The sequence below is a fragment of the Triticum aestivum genome, chromosome 7D (genome assembly GCF_018294505.1).
Source record: "Triticum aestivum cultivar Chinese Spring chromosome 7D, IWGSC CS RefSeq v2.1, whole genome shotgun sequence".
NCBI lineage: Eukaryota > Viridiplantae > Streptophyta > Magnoliopsida > Poales > Poaceae > Triticum > Triticum aestivum.
Window position 1 is genome coordinate 335,687,359 of NC_057814.1, and position 9,071 is coordinate 335,696,429.

Sequence of the window (9,071 nt, forward strand, 5' to 3'; positions counted from 1 at the left end):
TAAAAATTGAATTTGAATTGTTTTTGAATCAAAGTGAGATTAGCAACAGTAATAGTGATGACTTGGCATCATTAGTAGGGGATTACTGTAGCTTGATTATCCGGGCGTTACAGCGTGCCACTGGGAAGATCCAACGCGCCGCCGTCCTTCAGCTGTGCCTCGAAGATGATGTTTTGGTGTACCACATCATACACGCGCCTTCCATACCAGGTGAGCTTCACGATTTCTTGGCTCAGGAGGACATATACTTCTGTGGGGCAGCCATCTTGGGGACAAACAGAAGTTGGAGCCGTACAACCTTGATTTGAAAAGCATCGCAGACGTACAAACCAAAATAAAAATTCCTGTAGAAGATTGTGGTAAACCGACACCATCCCTATCCGACGTAGCAAATTTTGTGCTCGGAATAAATCTTCAGAAGGGTGACGAGACGCTGACATTAAGGTCGTCTGGATGGGAGAATTACCCCTTGATGTACAAGCGGATAAAATATGCTGCCCTCGATGCCCGTGTGAGTTTCGAGATAGCTGCAAGGTCCAGAAAGCTTGTTGCGAAGCCGTCTCCCACAGAAAATGAGAAGAAGAAGAAGAAGAAGAAGTTGCACCAGTAACAGGGCATTATGGATGGATGAACTATTTCCTCTCTTGTAAAAAAAATTCCCTCTCTTTGTATATTGATATAGATGGACTATTTCGATGGTGTGCATGTCTTTGGAACAAGTAGTAGCATGGGTCCGCTTGACTATAAGAAACTATTTATCCGACTAGATTTCTCAACTACTCCTTCTAGTGATTGGTATGCAATGCATGTGTTCGTAGCCATGACAGCTTGTCCATGGAAGTTCAACTACGGCGACCATCATGTTTCATCCACTACCACTCGCGATTCCCACGCCGCCGCTCCAACCCCCGGCACCACGTCCCCCAATGTGCGCCTCACCCCTCTCATCTGCACCGCTCCTCTGCCTTTGTGTGCATGACATGTTGGCCACCTGAAATGCGGCGAGCATCAAGTTTCTACCACAACCACACGCGATTCCCACGACGCCACTCGAACCCATGACACCACACGTCCCCCGACCTGCGGCTCACCCCTCTCGGCCCCACTGCCCCTCTGCCTTCGAGAGCATTACATGTGGACCAGCCACCTACCGGGTCTAGATGTTATTGACTCAAAGGCAGGTGTAGTAAGGCGCTGAAGCTCTGTCCCGAGGGCCCCGAGAGGGAAATGTAACTCCTGCGCCAGGCCTTGTGGTGCTACCGCTGCACGAACTCGTGCCAAACTCTAGATTTGTTTTATAGTAGTACAAGCACACAACGATTTAATGGACATTGTAATCTCAACATGTGATGGGAAGCTCTAAATTTGAATTTGAAACTTATAAAACGAAAAAATTCAAAACAAATAAACTGGAAGAGAGGGAGTATACCGTAGGATGTGTCCCATATGAAACAAGTCCCCTAGTTTGTCACCGCGAAGATGCGGTTAGATAGGAGCACAACGTCTTCGCACTTGTACTGGAATAAATCGGCCGCAGACAGCATGGTCCACCTTTGACCGCCATGTGCAAGGTCCGTCAAAGCAATCACGATGTCGAACACCGCGACGAGAGTGTAATTTTGGTTGGCGGACGACCTTATCGGGGCTTCCATGATTGCTATCTTCTTCAATCTCACCGTGGTTCCATCGTACCAATTCAGGCGGTGGCCTGCTGCATGGCTGATCCCAATGTTGGACAAAGGTTCTACGGGAACAGTGTTACCATTGTAAATTTTGTGCAAATTGATGTTGGTACCTTCCCGTACATATGCAAGCCAATCTCCACTGGCACCGAGCCTAACCTGTGAAACAGTGGGCAGGGGAGAATTAGGAAATGGACATGAAAGTAGTCTTTAGAATGCATTTACTACGTGATCAAACTCTCACTTACCTGCTCATCGGACAAAATTCGAGTGCCCCTCAACGTCGGCATCTTAAGGTGCGTCAACTTGCAACTACGGCCACGCCGCGCTGGAGAGACCCCCAAGGAAACATCCTCGTGCGTTGCACGTAACATCAAGATGCATTTGTATGAGTAGTTTATCTTGTGAGAGAAAAGGATGAACGAGGGAAGGCCTTATTTGCAAATGCGGAGAGGGGTGTAGGTATCTTTCTGCAAAATTGCCATAGTCTTCTTCCTACCCGTCAGATATAAATCAGACGGCCTATATTGCAGGATGGCAGGCACACCATCATCACCAATTCTGTTATTTTTATAAGAGTAGTAGACTAGCAAGATGACCGTGTGTTGCACGGAACATCAAGATGCATTTGTATGAGTAGTTTATCTTGTGGGAGAAAAGGATGAACGAGGGAAGGCCTTCTTTGCAAATGTGGAGAGGGGTGTGGGTATCTTTTTGCAAAATTGCAATAGTTTCCTTCCTATCCGTCAGATATAAATCGGACGGCCTATACTGCAGGATGGCATGCACACCATCATCAACAACTCTATTTTTTATAAGAGTAGAGATAGAGATAGAGACTACTACGACCAATGTGCTGGCCCATGCGTTGCAATGGATTTAAAGTAGTAGAATAATACTTGTTCATGGGCTTGAAATATAAACACTCTAGTTTTGATATACATATATCAGTAAAAAGAAATCATGCTTCACTCAAAATATATTCCTCGGGCTGTTTTGATGACGTGAGGGACGAGTGTGGCTGGTTTGAAGATAACAGGTGTTAAAAAAATTGGAGCTGTTTTTTTACATTTTGTAGCGTGGCACGACATCCGCTGCACCTAAGCGTCTGAAAAAATTGAGTTTGGGTCGGTGGAACACCCTGCGGCAAGATGCCTGTGTGGGCTTCTTCTATAACTAGCAAGATGCCCGTGCATTGCAGGGAACATCAAGATGCATTTTTTGCAAAACACTTGTTGTGATTGACCCTTGCAGGAGTAATCCCATGTGTAAAAACTAATGATATCTTGAGAATTTTATCGGAAAAATGGTATCTTTGGAACAAGTTTTGTCTACTACTGCTCCTTGCAGTGAGCGGTATGCAATGCATGTGTCAGCAGACATGACAGCTTGTCCATGGAAGTTGGACCACGATGACCATCATGTTTCTACCACTGCCACACGCGGTTCCCACGATGCCACTCCAACCCACGGCACGACGTCCCCCGACTTGCGCCTCATCCCTCTCGGCCCCACCGCCCCTCTGCCTTTGTGTGCATGACATGCGGGCCAGCTGAACTGCGGCAACCATCAAGTTTCTACCACAGCCACACCCGATTCGACGCGGTTTTCCTGCTCCGCTCCTGTGCTCCGGTCCATACTCCTGCACCATCGAATTTTCATCCAGCGGCTGTGATACATTTTGTCCCGGGGATCAGTCCTCAGCTGGAGTACTTCTGTACTATAGGTAGTATGTGGCCATCTACGCCTCGTAACACCCCGACGCCTAGCTATGGCACCCTTGCCACGGCCACGCCACCACCGGCCGGTTCATCTCGAATGAGTGAGTCGCGAACCACGCCACCACCATGAGAATGACATGTGGGCCAGCCACATTTAAGGTCCACATGTCATTGACTCATAGGCCGGTGCACTAAGCCACTGAAGCTCGGTCCCGTGGGCCCCGAGAGGGAAATGTAACTCCTGCGGCAGGCCTTGTGGTGCTCCCGTAGTACGAGCTTGTGCCAAACCTGGAATATGTTTCTTACTACAACCAATGTGCCGGCCCATGCGTTGCAATGGATCCAAATTATATATATTTAGTGGAGTGCACTCTAAACACATTATATATTTATTTTTCTCTAACCTTTCTTAGCCATGCAACCAAGCCACATAAGCTTCATGGGTGCCCCCCACATCATATTATTCATACTATGCTGACTGAAAAAAACATAGATCACCCAAAACAAGATCTTCCTGTTTTTTTTCCTACGATGTTGTGCCGTGCACATACCTAGTTGTATAGTGGTTGTGCTAGTTGTAGTACAAACTTCGTACTAGTAGGAGTAGTAGTACGAAATGCTCCTACTCTATCAACGAGCCCCATCTGACACCAAATTTCTTGGCTTTCGTGCTATAGCTAGATCTTCCCCTCGTTTCTGTTTTCCAACGCGGCGGGCGGGGTGCGGTTTGCCAATAGTTGGTTTGCTCAACTGCGGTCCCACATGAACGTGAAAATGCTAGGCAACACACCTTCCCTAGCTATGTGGCGTGCCGGACGGGCCGTGGAGTACTCCTGATTCCCGGGCGTGTGGGGGTGCGATGCGAACGGGGCAGGCCTTTTCCTTTTACTAGCAATGTGCCCGTGTGTCACGACTCATCCAAAGTAGTAGAATAGTAGTACTTTTTCACAAACTTAAAAGAAATCACTCTTGTTTTGATACACATATATACCACTAAAAATATATTACTTTTCACTCAAAATATATTTCTCAGGCTGTTTTGATGAGGGAGGGAGGGATGTGGTTGCTTTCAAGATAATAAGGGGTTTTCTGCAAATTGGAGCAGAGAAGTGGGCTATTGTTGCAAAAATGCCACAACTTACCTCACAGCCGTTAGATGCAGATCTAATGGTCAAAAACGACAGATGGCAGACACACCACCATCACCAACTGAGTCTTTTATAGGAGTAGGAGTAGAGAAACATGTATAAATTGCAACATTTGGTTCTACTCCTTGGCACGATCGATTGATAGAAATAACGATTGGAAACGCTAGGGCGGGGCTATTTCCGCGAGATAAGCAGGGTAGTAGCTAGGTTGGCGCATCGTTGGATTGGTCACATGCGGTCCGACACGTTCTAGTGTTTCTAGCAAGATGCCGTGCGTTGCACGAAGTTGATGGAACAGGTAAGCACAACTTATAAATTGACGGATGGAGTACTAGTTACAGTGATGCATATAACTAAGCAAAGGGATCACACATGTCTGTATTGACTGGAACGAGAATGCAATAGCACAATAAGAATTAAGGCCACGATGATGCGATCGCAGTGGTGGTTACAGGAGGCAAGAAGAAAGATGCATCCATCAATGTACGACCTCCTCCTCCTCAACTTCGTGCACCGGGCCACCGACCGGCGGCTAGGGAGCGATGGCTTTTGTGGCGAGGTCAAGGTGCTTCTCAGCAAAGGCATCCAAGGCTTCCAGCCAGTTGAGGAAGGCCAACGTAGTAGCGTCCTCACTGGCCTCGTAGATACCTATGTACACGATTTGCTCATACACGTGGATGTGTAGGTCGACGAATTCTTGCAGGGCGAGGCGCCTCGCAGCGAGCGCGACCTCTAGGTGGACATTCTTCATGGCGTCAGCGGGCAGTCGCAGGGCCACCAGTGCTTGAAAGAGGTTCCGGCCATGGAGGCCGATTAGGGTGGCAGGCAATGAGGAGCCCGGGCACGCGGGTTGGAGGAGTATGGCGATGTCGTCCGCAAGCTTCTTGACGACGGTGAACTTGTTGGTGGTGGCAACGATCATCTGGTCCAACTGAGAGTCGTAGTTGGCGTCGACGGCGGCCATCCACCAGCCGGTCACCAACACCATCTAGAGACGATCCTCGACGCAATGCCGCAGGCTGGCGTCGTGGACCACCTGGCACAGCCGCTGGCCGCTCGCGCGCATCGCCGCCATGGGTCTGGAGTAAGCACTTTTGCACTTAGTTTAGGTGCTTAGGGAAATGTTTAGGTGCGTACGATGTGGTAGATGCATTGGAATGGAGGGGCGCCTTTATATGAGTGCAAACTGTGTTGCATTCACATCGTGCTGCCTCTTTTCCCGGTCCTCCTCCCATTACTTTCCTCATGCATTCACGATGCTAAGAGCATGATTAATAATATAGTCAACTGCTGGCTATAAGCCATTGCCATGTCATCTATAGCCCATCTTATAGCCAATATGTACAATAGTTGATTAGAAGAGTATACTACTTTTTTTATTAGATGGCCCACCTTTCACTCTCACAAAGTGCCTAGGAGCATGTGCTAGAGCGGGCTCTTCACCAAGAGCCCGCTTACCTTCTCTCTCCTCTTTTCTCTCCTCCAACTAAGTAAGAATATACTAGTTTATTTCTTATAGCCAGCTGACTCAGCTCTATTGTACTTGCTCTAATTGAAGGAGGATGCATCATTGGTCGTTCAGCATTTCGGGAACCGCTACCCTCTCCCTCGTCTGCATTAAAGCCGTATCGGGAACTGCACCGCCCGCTATCAAATCGAATAGTACTGCGCCGCCCGCTGCACGCCTGGCTGAACACTCCTCCTCGCCTCCATCAAACGCCTCCGTTAAACCTGCATGCAAACCGAGAAACCTACTCCGGCCACACGTCCGTTCATGAGCGGGCCGGAATTAAACGCAACGCCGGCCGAGCTCCTCCCGTCCGCCTTCAGTTTAAATGAGGCCAGACGCCGGCCAAGCTCCTACCGTCCACCCTCTATTTAAACGAGGCCACACAGACAGCGAGCAAGACTCACACCCCTCTGCCGCTCCCCAATCTCCTCCTTCACCATTTTCTCCACTCTTCCGATGGCTTCCGAGGAGCCGTTCTCCGGCATACTACCCGGCTGGGTGGCCCGCTGAGCCCTCCAGATACGGGTGAGGCCGCTCGGTGCTTCAGAAACCTCGCTTGGCCCTATGGAGCCAGTTGCCGCCCCAAGCCGGTGCGTGGTTCAGCAACTCGCCACTCCAGTTAAGCACGATGAGGAGTGGCGAGTTGCTCCACGCCGGCACAGCAGCGAGCATGGCGGTACGGGCGTCATCGCTGCCGCGTCGTACCACCCCACCAGTGTCTGCGGTGGCCACGCCTCCCGTGTCTGTGGGCGCGCCTCCCGTGCCTGCGGCAGCGCCATGCAGGTAGAGATAGAAGTGGGGTGCATGGAGAGCGACGAGTCGGTGGCCAGCTTCTCTGTGTCCGCCGCCATCATCGAGGAGAGGTAGAACACGGGAGGCCGCCTCCACTTCGGTCCCATGAAGGCCACCGCCGAGGCGACGACTGCGTATTCAGGTGGTTTCTTTGCTGGTTCGTCTCTTCCGAGGACCTTCGTCGACCCTGCAAGTGTCTGCCGGACATGAGGAAGACAAAGGGATCCGCGGGCGGCCATTTAACATTAGGTATTCCCTCTTCGGCGGGAAATATTTCTTCTAAGAATGGATAAAGGATGTATCTATAACTAAAATAAGTCTAGATACATCTATTTCTAGGACAAGTATTTCCGGATGGAGGGAGTATTAATTATACCAAGAGAGCCGGATTAGCACCGCTTAGTTCATGTAAATGTAATGAAATCCATCATGTTTATTTGAAGATTTGGCTTTTTTATACGAAATCCTTCATGCTTATATGAAATCAGTCCGTGTTTGCACGAATTTCATCTGGTTGGTTAGAGTTGTGAAAATTTATGCCGCTGGCGTTTGATGTTGTCCTCCGCGGAAGGAAGCGGGAGGAAATTTGCTGGCTGCCGTTGGAGATGCTCTTATGCTGGAAATAATAGAGTCACATCCAATCCATTTGAGTTAATTGCGTGTATGATTCTCCCTCTGTAAAAAGCTAATTGCATGTACAGTGTACACGTGACTTGCAGGGTGGCTACAGCTTCGTACAAAAAGTTAAAAAGAAATAAGTCCATCCTTAATCTTGTATATTCTAAGTACTCTGTGGGTTCCACTGTTAGTACAGTAGTGAAAGAAGTATATATTAAATAATATATAATATAAAAAATCTAAAGTTAAATACAGAATTAGAAATTAGGTCATGCAATCCATTTCAGTTAATGGCGTGTATGATTCTCCCTCTATAAAAAGTTAATTGCATGTACAATGTACACATGACTTGCAGGGTGGCTACAGCTTCGTACAGAAAGTTAAAAAGAAACAAGTCCATCCTTAATCTTGTATTCTAAGTACTTTGTGGGTTCCACTGTCAGTATAGTAGTGAAAGAAGTATATATTAAATAATATATAATAAAAAATCTAAAGTTAAAGACATAATTCGAACTCAGCTCATTGCGTTGCGAGCATCCAGCGCTAACCAGTCCAACACATTTTCATTGTGGACCATGCTGGAGATATATCTTCATGTCTACTCTTATACTCCCTCCGTTCCTAAATATTTGTCTTTTTCATATTTCAAATGGACTACCACATACGGATGTGTATGTAGACATATTTTAGAGTGTAGATTCACTCATTTTGCTCTATATGTAGTCACTTCTTGAAATCTCTAAAAAGACAAATGTTTAGGAATGGAGGGAGTAGAAAACAAAATTGGTGATGATGGTGTGCATGCCATCCTGCAATATAGGCCGTCGGATTTATATCTAACGGATAGGAAGGTAACTAAGGAAATTTTGCAAAAAGATACCCACACCCCTCTGCACGTTTGCAAATAAGGCCTTCCCTCGTTCATCCTTTTCTCTCACAAGATAAACTACTCGTACAAATGCATCTTGATGTTTCGTGCAACGCATGGGCATCTAGCTAGTTTCTTTTAAAATAGTTACTGTGATAACTGGGTTGAAGTGACATATTTTATGTCTGCCCCGAATGATTTCAGATTCACTATTAGTAACAAAGAAAAGGTTGCCTTTTAATTAACAGAAAACAGGGTGAAAACTATCACATGAGGCCGGTAAAAACAAGGGACACTGGGTTCAGTGTCATCGTCACTACAGCTGTGCGCACGCGAGAAGTCTACATATTGAGGGGCTATAGAGAGAAAGACGTATCGAGTGTGTCTGAGCGAGGCACAGAGACACAATGTTTGAGAGAGAAACCAATTGACAAATTAAGATTAGATCGAGTTGTCACCCTTCTGTTGTCATTGTTGGGGTGGGGTGGGGAGGGGGGAGGGAGAGAAAGACGTATCGAGAGTGTGCGCGGTAGGCACAGAGGCACAACTAGCGAGTGTTTGTGTGTGTTTGAGAGAGAACCAGTAGATAGATTACTATCAAGATCGAGGTGCCACCCTACTCCTTCGGTGTCGGGTAGTGTGTGTGCGTGTGTTTGAGAGAGAAGCCAGTAGATAGATTAGTATCAAGATCGAGGTGTCACCCTACTCCTTCGGTGTCGGGAAGTGTGTGTG